At 35.6% G+C, this 19,247-nt stretch overlaps 1 protein-coding gene across 1 annotated transcript in view; it reads right to left on the bottom strand.

The window, feature by feature from the left end:
* Positions 1 to 11,818, bottom strand: part of LOC145689442 (uncharacterized) — a 113,429-nt gene extending 101,611 nt beyond the window's left edge. The window contains exon 1 of the mRNA XM_081763597.1: positions 11,529 to 11,818. The gene's annotated coding sequence lies outside the window, so the exon portion shown is untranslated. The remainder of the gene's footprint in view (positions 1 to 11,528) is intronic.
* Between the last annotated feature and the right edge of the window lie 7,429 nt (positions 11,819 to 19,247).

Genomic DNA, 19,247 nt, shown 5'->3' with positions numbered 1-19,247 from the left:
CCCTTGAATTCCAATCTGATTATAGAATTTCTCCATCAGCCTCAGTTTTCATGTGAAAATGTTTTTTGTATATATGTATTGCAGTTTACGTAAATGCATATAATAATATGTATTTTTCATTAGGACATGTAAAATAGTTCCTAAGGTAAAAATGTTTAAAAATCGGTGTTAGTACACACAGAAATCAAAGGAGAAGCGGTGACGCTCTTAGCACGTTCATTTCTGGTGCTCGCAGATTTGATCTCCGTTCGGACCGTGAGTTTCTAGAATACGATAAAACCGCGTATTTCGAAACCCATGTCCTGTCTCATATAACCTAGTTGCTAAACAGGGGGTTAAAATACAACATTAAATCAAGCAACAAAATTAACGCAATGAGCACGTAAACGTAAATAAAAGTTAAGAAACATTCCTAAAAATGTTTCCTTCCCATTTAGTTGAGAAACTTTGCTTGACGAAAGTATCGTCGTAATGCCCAGAAGTGGCCGGACAACATTGCTGCACTCCACTGGCATGGAGTTTACCATGGTAACTCTTTTTCATTTGAGAAAATATCCTGGTGAAAGCGTTCACTATATCTGTCACTAATGGCAGCAAGATTAACTGGGAAAAAGTAAAAATAGTCCAAATGATCGTTCAGGAAATGAGTTTAAGTGACATGGTACAATCCGCGGCAAAAAACCTGCAACATGAGCATATAAGTTTATTGTGAAATGACGAAGTCTTTTGCTCCAAAATAAGTGTGCACGGGAGGAGGCCGAGGTTTATCCTGGCGTGATTCGTCCCACTTAGACGTTATGTTCATTCCCTGTGCTGTTAGGCGTAGTTTCACAATAAACTTACATCCTCATGTTGCAGGTTTTTTTGCCGCGGATTGTACATCTATATGGTGGTAGGATTTCACGAGTTCATGTACAGTATCAATATAATTCTGTGCCTTACGGCTGCCTCAAAAGTTCTTGCAAATGCTTACAAAGGACAACCATGTCACGTTTTCAACACCATTCAACATGGCAATGAAACTAACTATCATCATTCATTAATTCCTTAATTTGCAGTCCTACAAATATTACTTCCTTTATTTCAACATCACTAATTTTAGGGAACTTCTGTCGCAATTATATGAATCCATGTGATGTTTGGTCCGTTGGTTTCACAAAGCTATTGATAAGATCCTATTTAAGGTGCAGTGGAGGTAGATACATGTCTAGAGTCAACAAGAGTAATGTTCATATTTTTATGTCCAGGCAACAGTTCATGCGAGACGCTTTTTTCTCACATTAGTGCTTTGTCTGTCTCTGCTGTCCCAGTCGCACAGGAAACAGCAGTACTTTGTGTACTCTGCTGTATGCCAAACAGAACTGCATTACCTTTAGATTTCCACATACATTTCATTTGTACTTTTCATATTGGATAAGTATGAGAAATATATTAAAAGTCTTCTAAGTTTCCTTAACATTACCTGCGTAAGCAATCGGAACAGAAGAGAATTTGTTCCCACTCTCGAGTACTGCTTTGAAACTAATATGAAGACGATATTCATTTACACTGTATACGTAACAAAGACTCTATAACGGATTCAATATCGATACAAAAAACAATATCACCTTCCTTCGAGAAAGAACTTCCACTCTTTTAATCACGAAGCTAAAGCTCAGACTGCTGCTTAGATAAATTTAAATCGTGAACAAGATCGTTGAAAGTCTCTTGTGTCAAAATGTGTCGGGTCTTTGATTCACAGGCCATTTCAAAAGTTAGGTCGAAATGAGTAGCTCCTCCACATCCTGTATCATCTTCATGTTCGTTACCGGATTCATCTTCACTCTGTCACATTTTCTGGAGGCTCTGGTATCGGCAATTCCTCACTCTGGCATACAGGTCTCATAGTAGGTGATACACTAGGATATTGCACACCTTTTTTGTGTTCGGTATGATTCCAGTTACTTTTGTTACACAAAAATAACAGCCCGTTGAGTGGTCTGTTGGTTTCCTTCATATCGTGGGAGCAGTGAACGGCATGTGTCAAGAACCTTTTAATACATCTATCAGGAGTCTAACCAGGGTTTGCCCAAGTGGGCCCAGCCCGAAAAAACCCACCGGACAATTTTATATTTTAGAAAATATTTTCCGTAAATAGTGTGCTCGCTCACTCGGCGAAGCCGAAGGACGTTACCCCTCATACGTCTGATAGTTTAGGGCCATAGGTGCTGGTACTACTAGTAAATATGTAGTATATTAATAAAACTATTTGTATTATCTTTTATTACCTTTGATGGTAACACAAGTATTCTTCAGTAAAGTTTGGTTTTCCAACAACAGTTTAGTTCAGTTATTTGTTGCTACTTTACAAATAATCACTCTGTAGAATCAACAGCAGCAATAGCGTAAAAATTCTTGTCAAATTTAAGAAGCTTACTGCTCGGAGTTTCGAAGAGTACGTAACGCTTAGTATTTCAAGTGCTGAATTCAAACTTCCGTACTGTGGAAGTTTCGATGTAGAGTAAAGAAAGCTCGCATTTTCGGAAATAACCTTCGCCACGAAAGAAGTGCTCGGGAAATTCCCGCAATTGAACGCACAAAGCATCGGAACTGAATACTTCATCAATAAAACATTTTGAAAAAACGAAATGAAATCTTTCAGTTTTACGTTCTACGGTTATGCCGGTTAGGCTAAAGGAGAGGATGATTATGAGAAATGAATGAAATGAAGAAAGTCGGAGGAAACGGGAGAACCGCAAGAAAACCCACGAGCACGGTGTTTGGCCACCACAAGTCCACACGGCGTGAGCTGGGATCGAACCAGGGACCCCAAACACCGGAGGTGAATGCTCTACCACTGAGCCACCGCGCTCCTAATAAAACTATTTATTTTACGCTGTAAGACATTTAGTTTCATTTAAGACGTATTGAAACATTTACTTTATGAAATATGTTATACAGGGTGTTTCAAAACAACACCGACAACGTTTGGGAGATGATTCGTGACACCAAGGTAAGACAAAAATTATAGACCAACCTGGGTGTACCAATGCTTCCTTTCGGAGTTATAGGCTGCCAAAAATATGAACTTTAAAGGTCTATAGCTCCAAAACTATGGGACCTACCGTAGTCGGGTCAGGACTTTACTTAGGAACTAAGATGTGCACTATCCAAAAATACACGTTTCAGGATCCTGCGGTACTCACGCAACAATTATTATAGAGGGAGTTTTGCTACGGGTATACAATTTGTAGTACTCACCAACTCTATAAAAATTGTTGCGGAAGTACCGCAGGATTCAGAAACATGTATTTTTGGATAGCGCATATATTAACTTCTAAGTCTTGGCCCGACTTTGGTAGGTTCCATAGTTGTGGAGCTATGTACCTGCAAAATTCATTTTTTCATGTTTTCAGCAGCTTATAACTCCGAAAGGAAGCATTTGGCATTTGGAATAATTTTCATGGAATTTAGAGACTTCGATACAGATGGAGTAGCGTGTCACAAGAAAACCTAGCCCGATAAGCAAAAGCTAATTTTATTTTCGAATTCAGCACACTCGACTTAGCTTGGAGCACTATCCACATTAATTGCGAGAAAAATGCCGTTGACCAGTGTTATCCTTGATTAATTAACTTTTCATTATTTTAAAATTATGTTTCGTGTCATAATGCACAAAGAAAGATGAACGTACTGTTATTTCTTCACTAAAGCTGAAGTGTTAAAAAAAAAAAAAAAATCCCAGGCAAAGAACTTTCCGAAGAATTACATCGTACTTTTAACATTGCTTATTTTAAGTGGTGGTTAACTTCCTCTTTCAGAATACGTAGTACTAAATTAATCAAAACTTCAAATATGCAATACTGAAAATAATAATAATAATTAAAAAAAAAAAAAAAAAAAAAACATTAAGAACCACCACATTTTCCAACTCCTGAAAAACACATACAACAAACTATAAGAACAATGAGCTATTATGTCGCAGTCTTTCTAACAGTAACTCTATTTTATTCAACATTCCACGAATACACTTTACGCTAAATGAAAGGGATAACTAATGAAAGTGAATGATCATGGATTAAACTTCATGCTCTCTCACCTGGAGCACGTGCAAGCCACTAGATCAAAGATACAAGTGTGCATTCGAAGTACGCTTATTTCCGGAACTGACGTCACCTAGTGTGCGTCAAAAGGTCCAAGTTCACAAGTCTGCGAGTGCATACTGGTAGTGTGCGAGGATGTACACTACGTTAGTACACTTGTGTGCTTAACATGGCAGTTTCTGTAAAATGAGCTAATAAAATTTTAAAAGGCATATTCTTAATATTTTTGTTGAAGTGAATTTATTTGTGACCTGATCTAATCATAATTTACTTGATAAATATACAAATTAGTGATTTTACAAGTAGAATATAAAAATGGTACACAAATAACAAACGTATTTACGTTATGTTCTATGAGTATGCAATGGAACTTAAAGTAGTGTAGGGAAAGCAACCAAATAGTTTCTTTAATAAATCTACATTTGTGCTTAAATATTACATGGTTTATGTACCTTAATTAAGATAATTGGATTATCGGTAATGCAGCTATTTGCACGTAAATGACAAATTTTAATGGCATAGGCCTATGAATTAAAATGTTAAGCTCTAGCATAGAATAATGAATACGTAGATCATTCGTTTCTCTATAGATACTGGTACGGCTGCAGCTGCAAATGTTAATTCGTAGGTAGATAGACCTAATTTTCTAGTTTTGATTCTAAACCAATTCCTTTTAACGCTACCATATTTCCTTGCACTTGTGAGAGACTATAAAATGCCAATTACCGTACACTTCACATTTTTGATAGCTGCCTACAGATCAAAAATTTCTTTCTACACATTTATCCAAGATTTCACAAATTCCTCTTGTTAAGCCTTTATTTTGGCCAAATCATTCATCTTTTTCGATTCAGTGATTTGATCTTTCAGTTCTGGTCTTGAGAATTTGCTTGTTAGCCCATATATATATATATATGTTAGTAGCTAGGTTGGTCCCTTTCTGCACCAAAGTTTAATATTTAATTCACATAGTATCACCAAGCGAGCGTTAGCGAGTGAAGGCGGGTTAGAGCCCCGCAGAGCTTTTTTCCTGTCTTCGTTACGAATCGGTTCATTGAACTATTCATTAAATGAAATGGACAAAGTAAAGACTTTCCTTCCTCTTAATTCATATACTCCTATTATGTACCAATTATGAAACGATTCTGAGCAAATAATTCCTTCCGTATAGTTGAACAATGAGAGCCATTGCATAACATACATATTGTATTTTTTCATAAAACTGTCTCTTAATTTTCATAGAATTCTTATTATATTAGTAGTAGCTTTTTATGGTAACACTTGGACGAGGGGATTTGTTTCGTAACTGAGTAACCATTTTCGCAGTGGGAAGCATGTAGGAGAGACAGTGGATGTATAACAAGAGAGATGTAGGGCGCCGAAAGAGTGGTGAACTGCACGGGACTCAATTTAAGAGGACTTATAAGATGGTATTCTTACATTTTCTGTTATTTTTATTACTTTAATTAGGGTTATCCACCTTGAGTATACGTGATCCTTATAAATTGGTATTTCTTAATGATATAATAGCTTTTTCCTGTAAATTTTGGATATCATGTTGTTCCTTTCCACCACTTCTTTCCTTGTCATCCTTGATTAAGCGCTAACTTTTGGTGTAGACTAAAACTATGGAGACACTATTTCAAAGATTTACGGGTAAAATCTATATATTCACAAAGAAAGACTAACATCTAAGGAACTTCATTATTAGAGCAATATGGTAGAAATAGTCCAATCAGTATCCCTGTAACTGAAGGAATACAGTAGAAATGAGACAACTATAGTGTCATTGCTGTGTAATTTACCGTACAGAAAACAATTATATCCAATATGAACTCTCTCTCCTAGGAGCGTCATTTCAGCTTTTGCTTTGGGGGAGGGGGGCAGACTATTTGATGTAAGTAAAATTTTGCATTTTTCACTGATTTACTACTATTTTATTGATAAAATTTTTAAAAATTTCAAACTTATGAGGGGGGGGGGGGGCATTTGCAGGTACGCCAAAGCTGAAGCTGTTGGCATACACGAAAGAAACTCTTACGTCATTTTATGGTTACCCCATATTGTCAATCTGTACGATATATTTACCTTTAATGTAACTGGAAAGTCATTCGTCTTAAAAAAAAAAAAAAAAGTCTATTTTTTCTAGTACGTGAAATTCTTCTTTTGTTATCAATGTTACATTTTCCACCACGATGTGGCACTGGGAGGAAGTACAGATCAAAAGCTTATTTGATGAAGTGTACACTATTTATTGTGCACTCCATTTGTACACTTCGAGGGTGCACTACGCACTTTTGGACACGGCCAAAGCGGAAGACAAGAGCAAGTAAAGTAATATACGAAAACTACAGTACAAAAGCACACAAAGTGGAACACTGAATGTATAACAGAAATCACACGTTAAACTATACACTTCCAGGGAGACAAGGCCCCTACCCCTCACCAACATTATCAAAATAAAAAATAAACAAGGAACATATACATGAAATTTTAAAGTGAAGAGTACAATTCATAGAAAGTTTTCTTTAGACGAGATACTTTTCAACAATTGCAGCTACCTTATAAAATTTCGTATACTGTAAATAATACGCAAATTGCAAAATCATGGACTCCGTATTATGTGTACAACTTAAGTTTATTTCCAAATGGCACCAAAGATTTTCCATATTTTGTGTACAGACCCCACAAGAATGATTTCATCCAGCGCTACTTAACCTTTCCAGCAATCAGTTATAATTTGGAACGAAGATCAACATGCCACCGTTTGCCACAGAAAAAAAAAAAAAAAAAAAAAAAAAAAAAACAGCAATACGATGCTGCGTGATAACAGACGTAACTCATGATTTAACACAAGAATCAGAATGAACCTAGCGGAGAAAATACGTTCTTATCACAAATAAATAAATAAATGAGTAAAATAAAACTACATAAATAAAAATAAATGAATATACGGAATCAAAGAATCACATGAACATATCGAAAATGAATGAAATATCTACAGTAAAGACTTACCTCAATTTTACGTACGTTGTACTGTAGATGGCTGGGTTATATTTCCTGGCCCACCTTTACCATCAATGCATAATGGAATGAAACATGCATTTTCAACATAAGGCTATGTACTATATAAATATTCTTAACATAATGCGAAAACAGAGGATATTAGAGCATAAAATGAAATTCTGCCGAAAAAATTACCTTTGTTCCGCAATACTGATACAATTTTCTACTTTTATCAAGAAATTCACTCTCAGAGCCAAAGAAAGGCTATTTTTAAGGTTGTAGTTGCATTACTGGATGTAGATTCATTTTAGGAGGGCTTATTCATTATTGGTATAAATACAGCATCTGGACACATGCCATAAAAACGACAATCGGAAAAATACTAACCAACCTATGCTACGTATTCACTGCTAAGCACGAATGCTATCTAACCTAGTCAAGAACGGAGCACGATAACCTGTGACGGTGGGTATGTGCGTCAAGAGAGTACAAATAACAATATACAGGGTGTTAATGAACTATACCGACAAAGTATAAGAGGTGATTCCTCACATCAAAATAAGAGGATGGATCTTTGGCGAAGAGTGCACGTGCTAATAGACACTAAAACCCACGAATTCTATCTAAACGAGCCATGGCAGGCACGCAGCAGAGGTAGCAAGTGGTAGCGAGGGGATGCGTCCATACGGAGCAGGTGCGTCCGTGACAGTGAGTATATGAATAAACGGGGATACCTGTAGCAGAAAAACACTTTATATGGCATACAACATTCATTGTGTAACACAGCTTTGGGACACTCCTATAAGTTTTCATCCACCTCAGATCACCACGTCTATCTTATGAGGTACTACATACTAAAATGCACACTTTTTATTCCTACTTTATATATTTAAGACTCTTATATATTTCGATTAGTACTTGCAGAATCCTGTTCTGAAATCAAGTAAAATATTTTTTCCGTGGATTTTACAAATTTATGCCTCCATAAAGCGGCATAGCACCCAAAATTTTGCCCCATTTCACCACATTTGGCTCAGATGCAATTTACGTCTTATCAACTTTCGTTCTATATTTCTGTATTTTCCCCTATCACTGTAGCACGCACACACGTTTTAACTTAGTTAATACGACAGTGGGTTTAAAATATTACCATATTATGCTCTATTACCTGTTTACCTAATATCGCATCAATACGCTCTCATATATCCAGAATTTAACTTCGAATTTCTCCCTAATTATTCACCATACACTGATAACCTGTATTGCTTTTTCGTTACTCTCATGCTTACACTTCGTCTGAATCTGCCTATTTCTCCGTAAATTATGTATTTGAGAGTCGCCATCTGCGGAAATTAATCCTATATTTAGCATCTTGAATACTTTAGTATTAAAAAAAAATCACATTTTAGTTTCACTACGTAGTTTAGAAATTGTTCTTCTAATGCATTTATCTGTTTTTTTTTTTCTTTCTTTCAGATTTGGGTTTCCTACTGCGGAACAAAAATTAATATGGGCTAAACTGCTGCAGATGGCAGCCCCGAATAAAACCCACATGAATCTGTTTTCAACGTCGTATTACAACTTACCTATTCTTACTTTTATATATCTTACCTACAATTACCCCTGTTTCATTTCTGACCTTCACTATTAATCACAAATAGTCTTATTTTCATTCTTCTTTTCCTCTTTCCTATATCCATATACATCAATATAGTATTACTGAGCAAAATTAGTACAGTAGAAACTCAATTAACCGTCACTCTCTGTTATCCGTCACTGCTCCGGACAGTACTCAAATACGCAACATTGCCACACAAAAAGCTCGACGTTCGAAGAAGCAGAAGAAGACGACAGATTATTTTTAAATGTGTGGTTATTTCACTACCAGTTCAGTGTTACTCTTGTATGTAAGTACAGTACAGTAATTTAAATACAGTATAAACATGTATTATTCACTTGTATAAGGTTATTTATTTCTTCCAGAATCTTTTAAATCTACTTACTGTAGAGGTTTATAACGATATTTCTGTTATCCGTCTATTCGCTTAACCGTCATGGTCCCAGTCCCGAGGGTGACGGTTAATCGAGTTTCTACTGTACTTTGGAACTGTTAAGTGTTGCAAACTACACCCTACTCATTAATGACTAAAACAATGCGGCCAATTAAATATTATGTCTTATCAAAGTGTGAGGTTAAATTTACACTGAAGTTGCACCATCCGAGCGTGACGTAATGTTACGTGCTATTTAGTCTACTCTGCACACATAACTTTATTGACAGAAGTTATTTACTTACGTTACGAAACAGCTAAGCGACCGAAGGGGTTAAAAGACCAGCAGGGCTCGTTTTGTTCCACCTTGACCCCCACGATAATACAGCAGCATATATATCCTACGTTAGTTAATAACACAGAGGGTTTGAAGCACTGTCGGATTATGCTCTACTGTCACCTCATTTCGTATTGCATCAATCCACTGACACATACAGTCCACAATTTATCTTACGTTTTACCCCTTATTACTCACCCTACAGGAATGACCTTTCTAATGTTAGTTACTCTCATTATTACATTTAATCTGACTCTGTTCAATTCTCCGTAAATTTTGTATTTCGGGGCCACTATCTTCGGGAGTTAACCCTTAGTATTTCACAAAAAGACACTATCTAACAAGGTTGGCAAAAACCATAGTTTTTATTTATTTATTATTATTACTATTATTTTTTTTGTTTAAACCAGGTTTTTTTTTTTGGTTTAAATAATTTGCTCTATGTATTTATATCACATATGGACAAAGTTTGATTCGCCTTGGTGTTATTATGCAACAACCGGGTTATGCTGGAAGGGGTCACATGAGCTTAAAGTGGAATCCAAACCGCTTCTCGGCTTACATCCGAGAGAAATTGTCCTCCATTTGAACTCGAAACTGGGATTAATTGGCCACAAATGCAATACGCCTGCCGACCCACTCACGAAAGACTCGTGATAAAAAAATACGTTGTACTTGTTAATATAATTGTCAAAGAGTCATTTCAGAAGAACAAAAAGATAAACAGCTGCACAAGTGAAACCATTATACAGAATTACATATAGACAATTTCAAAATACTGCAGAGTACAGAAGAACTAATTTAGTCCAAGTTAGTTCACTACGACTTTTGTCCGTCCTAGTTACAGAAATACGACTTAATTTGCACATCAGTAAGAAAAATGAATAAAGATACGAATTATTTGAGTCTACTTTGGCTTTAATCTATTTATACATAAATAGATACCAAAGATACTTTTGTTTTCAATAAATGCCTCTCATGGGGTTTGTATGACCCTTTCCCAAAAAAAAAAAAAAAAAGTACGGCATTTCGATGTGCTTTATCAATAGTAAACGTTAGTTATTACAACGAAACAATGTTTCTTTAATTGCAATTGCATAATAATAATAAAATATTTAAAAAAATTACAAAGGAAACATTCATAAACTTATATTTTAAAAAAATTGCTTTTGTAGTATAATCTCTTTGAGTAATGAATGGGGAATTTAGATCTGAATATAATATGAATAATATACGGGAGTGAAACGTGATAACCCACAGAAGTGTGTTCATCAAGATTTTACGAACACCAGCTAGCTTAAACCAAGGTTTAAACCAGCCAACCCTGCTATCTAATGAAATTATTTGTTCAGGATGCAAACCTACACATTATTATACACATCCCAACACCTTACATGCACTTACTCAAGGTATTTTAAATCGTACTGACTTCAAATATTGCCCGTCTATGGCACTCTACCTTCCTACCTTCCCACGCTAACGCCCTTACACTAGAAGTGTTACAAAATAAATTCTCTCGAGCAGCACATCTAGTAAAAATGGAAAGCCTCTAATGGAATAGGAGTTTTCGAAGCATCGGATGTAAGTTTTCCTAGAACGCACTCCGTTTGTTACAATAATATACATGCTGGAATATTCTCTATCTGCACATGGTTCCCTGCTAGGTATCATAATTGTTTATACGTATGAGACACTTTAAATAACGGGAACTATATGTGAACATAGTATACAAAGGATATAACTTCACAATAGCAGTTTACACTGATCATTTCTAATAAATATACAAGGGCAGATAACGTTCGTATCTTTTATACTGTTTGTTAAATCAATACTGGTAAACGTAGTGTTTTATTGTAGGCTGTTTCGTTTAAATGTATAGAAACATATCCCTTTAATTTCGTCCAGTTATTACGTCCTGTTTAGCACTTGATATAGTCATTACAATTACCTGTTGTTTACGAAGTACAAGGCGCAAACTGTTTGAGGACAAATTTGAACCTCACTAGCAGGAAGTGTAATTTCCAACTCTATTATGTTTACATTACACAAATGCAAACGTTTAGTTTCATAAATCTCTTATATCACTAAAAGATACACTTCTAACCTACTTACAATAAAAACTCTTCTTCCTCAGCAGTGGCTTCAGTATATTTCACAGAAATTATTAACATGATCAAATCAAGATATTCTATTATGTGTCACATACTTTGTGCAATTAAAAATACTCTTCCTATCATTGGTAATATAGCTTCTTGTCACATATATTAAAAATAAACACTTTTCATAGTATTAGCATCCACTTCGCGCTTCCATGCCTGCATATTTACGAAAAGTTTTCATTGGCAATGTTACCAGATTCGCTAGTAAACAGTAAATAAACCTTTAAAGTACCCTGGTTTAATCGGAATTCATTTCGCTCGTTTGTTTGATTTTCAGATCATAATAGCAGTGTTGAAATCTAAAAGCATTTTATACAAGAGATCATATTTGTTAGTGGTCACATTTCGCTTACAAACGTCTGAAGGAATTCGAGGTAATGCTCGTAAGAAATTTCTATATGAGATCTAAGTGAGAAAAATATGTATAAGCAAAACGGAGAAAAGGAGGAAAATAGGAATGAATATTGAACAAAAACATTTAATATTATTTCAATATTTAATATATTTTCTTCTACTTGAAAAATAAACACTAAATCTGAGAAATAATTGAGAATAAGATTTTGAGAAAATTAACACAGTAGCTTGTTTTAGCTTATTTTCATTCAGTGCCGAACTTGCTCCGATTGAATCAATTGCTCCATTGGGCTTCGCGCTAGAGCAACGTTTCCCAACCTTTTCCAACTTGCGGCACACTACTGGTGTAGCTTGAATTCTCGCGGCACACATAGACATTATTATTATTATTATTATTATTATTATTATTATTATTATTATTATTATTATTATTATTATTATTATTATTATTATTATTATTATTATTTGTAAATATAAAATATCGTGGTATTTTTGTGATTACTGGTCTCCTTCTCATGGGGCGTTTACACTTAGTCGATTTGCGTTCGACTCAGTTGAATTGACGTCACTTTCAACTTAATCGACCGTGTAAACGGGACTTCAACTTAATCGCTTGTTGATCGAAGGCGACTAATCGACTGGCAACTGAATTGAAAGACGTTCTATTTTCTGTGGTTGAAATAATTGAACACATCCATCGATCTGATTCGGCCTAGTTGCTTCGATTTTGTGGCAAATGCAGCGAGGCGATTTAGTCGTGCGACTAAATCGACCAAGTGTAAACGCCCCATCACAGAGAAGAAAGCTCGATCACTGTTTTTCCTCATGGTAAATCATTATGTTTATTTTTCATTCTAATTTAAAAATAGAAAACAATTGTAATTAAATATAGGACTTAGGTTTTCAAAAATTCACTTTCTTTTTCGAAAACTGTATCCAATCTTTCCCCCAGAAGGAAGATCACTAAATAACGAACAAACAAACAAATCTCTAGTACTTTTATGACACAAATGTAGATAATTTGCATGCATGTTTGCTTTGCCGAAAGAACTGAATGATGTTTTAAAATTTCAAGTTACGAAATAGTCTGCAACAATAAAGAAGCAATAATGATCCTAACAATAATAACAAATACTTTTTTACAACACAAAAATGTACAGAAATGTAACACATCATGAAATTTACAATTTATTAACATGGTTAATATATTTTACAACTTTTAAAATAATATATGAAGGTTAGAATTGTTCAATAATATTAGTAATGTAATAACTTTTCAATAATATCTATTGAAAGTTACAATTGTTTAATAATAATATATGAAAGTTACAAATTTTCAAAAATAAGTAAAACAAGCTGCTTCACGAAGCAAAATTAATGTTCAACTATCTGTAAACTGTGGACGAATAGTTGATAAACACACCCTCGTATCCAGGGGCGGATCCAGGGGGGAGATCGGGGCGATCGCCCCCCAGAAGAGGAAACTTTCTTATTTTATATATATAAATAAAACCCATTTCAAAGTTTGGAGCCCTTAAAAGTAGCAGTATGACAACCCACCGTCCCCCCAGAAGTTGGTCCTGGATCCGCCCCTGCTCATATCGTGTCCCGGAGTTAACAGTTGTGACCTGGTTCTTACACTTGATTGTGTTCATTGCAGAAAATCCTGTTTCACTTAAGCAGGATGTTGAAAAGAAAATGAGAACTTTTCACAGCCTTTGTAGTATTCTCCCCGGAGAGAAATCCAGCTGATGCCATGTCTTGCTGTGAGTGCTAGAGGTTCAAACCTCAGTCATTTATCACATCAACCAATTCAATTTCTTCCTAGACATTTAATTCTGCTGACTGTAGTACAGAATGCATAAAAAGGTTCCTCACAGTAATGTATGCACAATAATATATTATGATTAATTTTTCTCATAGCAATGTTAAATTCAAATTCACATTTATTCTTATGTCTTCCAATTTGGTTGACACCGGATTAATAATTTTCTTTCGATTTCCTCGCGGCACACCGGTTGGCAAACGCTGTGCTAGAGTGTAATCTACTCACGGCTTGCGAACAATGTTTCTTCCAACTTTTTTTTTTTTTAAGAGGCACTGCCTCCCCGGAGCTCTGAGAGTATCCCCGTCCCAGAGGAGACAAAAATAGCATGTCTAAAATATAATAAATAGAATAGTACCGTGTGAAAATTTTTATGTGCCCCTCCAAATACTGTGTGTGCCCCGGAACATTTTTTTTTTTTTTTTTGAAAGAAACACTGCTTGCAAAGTGCATACAATACACTGCAATATAATATAAAGCCACGATTTATGTTTCAGAGAAAACAGCAGTGATTATCGTAATAATACAGCACAACGAACGACGCTGTGTTTTTAGAACACTAGACTAGTGTTGGCCTGTGATTAAATCCAACATGACTCACGTGTCGTACAATAAAGTGACGGTTTTCTTTGAGGTTTCCAAACATTTAATTTTCTGGAGTGCATAAATAATAGGGCATTGTCGTAACTTACTGGGTTAGTTGCACACATTTAATGTAGGCATTCGGGTGCTTTCACTTTGAGACTTAATTATGATATGTTGTCTGTATACCTTGTTAATGTTACTCGAAAGCTAATGTTCTGCAAGTTGTAGTGTGTGTGCTCGGGAAAAGGGCATCATCTCTAAGCCTTTTCGCGACTCGGCCATGACAGGGTGCGACACGACTTCCGGTCCAGGCAGTGGCGTAGGGAAGGGGGGCCCGGAGGGGCCGGGCCCCCCAAAGAGGTCCGACAATGTACTTTGGTGTTTTGATGTTTGTAATTTTTTATGTATTTTTATGTTTATATATTTTTTTGTTTGTAATTTTTCTATATGTACCTATAACAGCACTTGCCCCCCCCCCCAAACACACATCCTGGCTACGCTACTGGGTCCAGGTGTACGAGACAGTAGGAAAAAACTGACCAGGGCCTGCACTAATGCTCCGAGTGGGCCCTGGACCTCAAGCCGATACATCACGTTCCGATAGATGTGCTTTAAACCCAACTGAGTACCCTGATTAATACAGCGATATACAAACAATAGTTAGTGAATAAAGTAATGTAAAGAAAACACATTAATTATAGGGAAGTGTTTTGTGTAAGTGTATTGAATGTAGCAGTTATCAACCACACAGGGGAAACCGTATCACAGGAGAGAAACACACATGGAAGAGGTGAAAAACACACAAGGTATAGAGGGATCCAGCTGTAAGGAATCTACTAAGTTGTCAAACTGGAGTTAGTGCTCAACAGTGCAGAAATAAATGCAAATTTATATAAAATGAGACGATGAGTTTATCCGGCAGGATTAATAGTCATTTAGTAATTAAAATTTCTTAATAAATATGCTTGTTTTAAAAATAGGATTTAGATAGCTCAAGTCTGTTTTTGTCAATTGCTCTTTGTTGCTTCTATTTCTATTTTTTCATTTTGTTTTCTTTTCTGGTTTTCTATGGTTTTCTCACCCTTGTAAACCTGGTCTCCCCACCTCTCGGTACCAAATTTCACAATATTAAATCCCCACGTTAAGCGGGTTTGCATATCCAGCCTCCTAACTATGAAAACATTTGCGCTCAGTCCAACCTCAATCATTTCACGAATTCAACCTGTTTTACGTATGTTATTAGGACATATTATCGATTGTGATTTATTCTAAAAACACTATTATACATTGCAAGAGCTGTAACGTCCAAATATTTACTGAGAACTCATAGTCGTATCGGAATAAACAAAAGCGAGTATGGAACAGTAAACTGCTTTCACAAAAGGCAAAAGAAGATGTGCAAAGGCATACAAAGCGGTCGAGTGGTTTGGGTCGATATACTATCAATCACATGTTTGTGTGTTCAAACCCGATAGCTAGTTGTTTCTTTTTTTTTTTTAAGTGTCTTCCTATTTTCATCCGGAGGCTGAACATATTTCTTTGAGTAACTCATTGAAAACTTCTTTCTTTCAAATTCGATTAGAACGGAAGATTATATGAATTGCGAATCTTAAATCCATACTTAAAAAAATGAAGTATACTCACTACTCCATTATCCTCTGATTTGTAACGAAAAACTATTTATAAACAGTGATGACTTCAGAAAATTATGCTCGGGGGGTATTTCAATAAGCGGATGGAGGGCAAATATTGGTAGTCCACATTGAGCACGATTGAATATATGGTCCTGAAGGCGGAAATTTCTTAGCTCGAGAGGGGTCTCAAATTCTCCCTCAGATCACGTCCTGAAAGCATCATTGCTTAAAAGCTTTTCGTAACAAATATAATATTACATTTGTTTCTCGTTCTACATTTTGAATTGGTAAAATCATAACTTATAGAGGATTATAATAAAAGCATAAAAATGATAATATTAATCATGTATAAATTATCCTGTAAGTTACCAACTTTGGGTCAGATTAAAACTCAAATATTTGTTTTCGGATTGCACTTAGAAGAAGTCCTCTCTATATAATCCTGATTGGAAAGAAATGTTTAACACTAATTAATTAATCAATATTTATACGAATATTTTTTATTTTACCTCTTTTACTATTCAATATTATATACACTTCATTTCCAAAATCAAAATCTCGAAAATGTATATTGTACGAGTGCAGATTCGCAAATAAATGATTATTTATCATATATATTGGTCTCTATTCGAAATTCCATTTAATCGAATCCGACAGGATACAGACAGATACATCGAGAACAGGTGAAAAAAAAAGAGAGAAAAGCGTTGTACCCGGCGGGGACTCGAAGTAAGATCGAATGGAGCTTTATAAGCGGAACGCCTTAGACCACTCGGCTATGGCAACAACTAGTGATTGTAGTAAAGGCTTTGAGTAGTAGTTCTTATTACAGAATAACATTTTCTATTGCCTAAAATTTAAACCTAATTTACTTTGATATAATATATCTATTAATTTGTTTCATGAACACGTTTTCGTTACTTTGATGAATGATGTATGTTGTTAATATAGATTCTATTACACGTTCTTTCGTAAATATTATAGAAAGTATCAGGGTTATTTATGATCTTTTATGGAAATTGACTGGCGCATGCGCAGTACACAGACAGTTCAATTGCAAGGCGAGGAAGGAAATGCTAACACACTGTTAGAATGTTTCCCTCGCAAGCTGTAGTTCCCAACCGAGGGACGGCGGGACGCACTTCCTCCTCCTGGGGTGGCGTGAAGAGTTTACGAAGTCCCTTCGTTGTGTTATATTTCTTGAATGGATTATACACAATATCCAGTCACATCTTCTACACATTTGGAAGTGATAAATCCTAGTATAAATAAACCGTCCTCCACACACAGTGATTGTTGCTTTTCGAAGATTATAAACTGAAACACTTTTTATTTCAATAGAATATAAAAGTTTCAATGGGAGGGGTTATAACCCCCTCAACCCCGTGGGTCTTCGATATATCACCGCCTAAACTGTAACTTTCAAGTTAGAATCGAAAAATGGAGACATGTGACGTATTAAATATATTTTTAGTTCATTATACATTTTCATAAATAAAATATCCACAATTACAATGACAGTAAATGCTAAGTAATTATTGTAAAAGAATAAAGAACGAAAGTATTTCTCTTGAAAAAATAGAATAAATAAATGAAACTTAAATAAATGTTTACACAAAAAATAACACACTAGTACTTCGTTTATTCACCTCCAGGGTCAATAACTTCTTGAAGTCTGGAGGGGATACTAGATAGCAATACGATGGTGTGTCACGAAAATGTTGCCACAGTTCCATAACATGATTTTGAAGAAACGTTTGGTCTCTGTCTTCACGTCTTTCTTCCCATTCTTGCATCATGTAGGCCCACAGATGTTCAATTGGGTTCAAATCTGGGGATAGAGGGGGCCACTCAATACAAATTAACTCTGGATGTTCACTTAGACACTCTTGTGTTTGCCGGGAAGTGTGTTGTCATGCATAAATATATATTCTTCCTGTTCGGGGCAGTTTCTTTCTAAGGACGGTAACAACGTATTTTCGAGGATATTAATGTAAACACTGCTGTTCATTCTCTCAGTCACCGCAACCAAATGTCCAGGACCAGCAGCCGTCATGTATCCCGAAAAGTGTGCTGATATTCGTCCTAAACAAGAGGTTCTGATAATAGTTTGTTTAGCATACCTGGTTCCGCGCGGTCTATACAATATAACTCTGCATTGTTGGTTAGACTTGAAAACCTTCTCGTCGGTCCAGATGACTAAGTTCCAATATGACTGAGGTTGGGTTATGTTATTCTGTGCCCATTCCATTCGTCTGGCCTTGTGAGTTTCAGTCAGGAGAGTCTTCCTAGCGGGTCTTGAACAGTGTAGACCAGCCCCCAATAATCTTCTTCTTATTGTTTCGTTAGAACAATTATATTCTCTGGATTGGCCAACAGGATTGACGTGTGGCGTAGAGGTCTGTTGATTACTTCTGTAACTAAAGCTTGATCTTGAGCTGCAGTTGTCACTTTTGGCCTTCCACTTCTTGACCGAGACCTGAACCATTCACCACCTTCTTCATGTCGCTGAACCCATTTCTTGACCGTTTTCTTGTCACATCCCAGATCTCTAGCAATCTGAGGCACAGTTTGTCCCATTTTTGCTCGGCCTATGATTTCTCCTCTCAGAGAAACAGACAGTTCTCCACAACCTTTAGAGCGAGGCATTTTGAGAACCTGTTAGAAATTTGCGTTCTGGCGTGCATGACAAATGTCGGTAAAGTGCATCTTTCTGTTTCTACTGCGCATGCACCAGTCAATTTTCATAAAAGATCATAAATAATCATGACAATTGCTGTAATATTTATGACCGAATACGTAATAGAACCTATATTAACAACATCATTCGTCAAAGTAAAGAATACCGTAAACATAAAACAATTTCAACAGACTATTACATCAGGCCAAAATAGGCCTAAACTTCAGAGAATACAAAATAAATGTCATACTGTAACAAAAGATTGAACATGAAACTCGCTTACTATATTTTAACTTGTCACATTAGCCGAGTTGACTAAGGCATTCTATTAAATACAATTTCGTAATACGCTAAAATATACGTAATATTTGAAATTCTTAACCTCCCATTTTTACACTTTTCAAGCTCAGTTGGGAAGAAAGAGGGAAAATTAAAGTACAAAGATTTACAATAATTACTTAGCATTTACTGTCATTGTAATTGTGGATATTTTATTTATGAAAATGTATAATGAACTAAAAATATATTTAATACGTTACATGTCTCCATTTTTCGATTCTAACTTGAAAGTTACAGTTTAGGCGGTGATATATT

Source organism: Thermobia domestica, chromosome 7 (assembly GCF_964235325.1).
Source record: "Thermobia domestica chromosome 7, izTheDome1.hap1.1, whole genome shotgun sequence".
NCBI lineage: Eukaryota > Metazoa > Arthropoda > Insecta > Zygentoma > Lepismatidae > Thermobia > Thermobia domestica.
The sequence above is the reverse complement of the archived record's forward strand: the minus strand, read 5'-3'. Positions and strand labels throughout refer to the sequence as shown.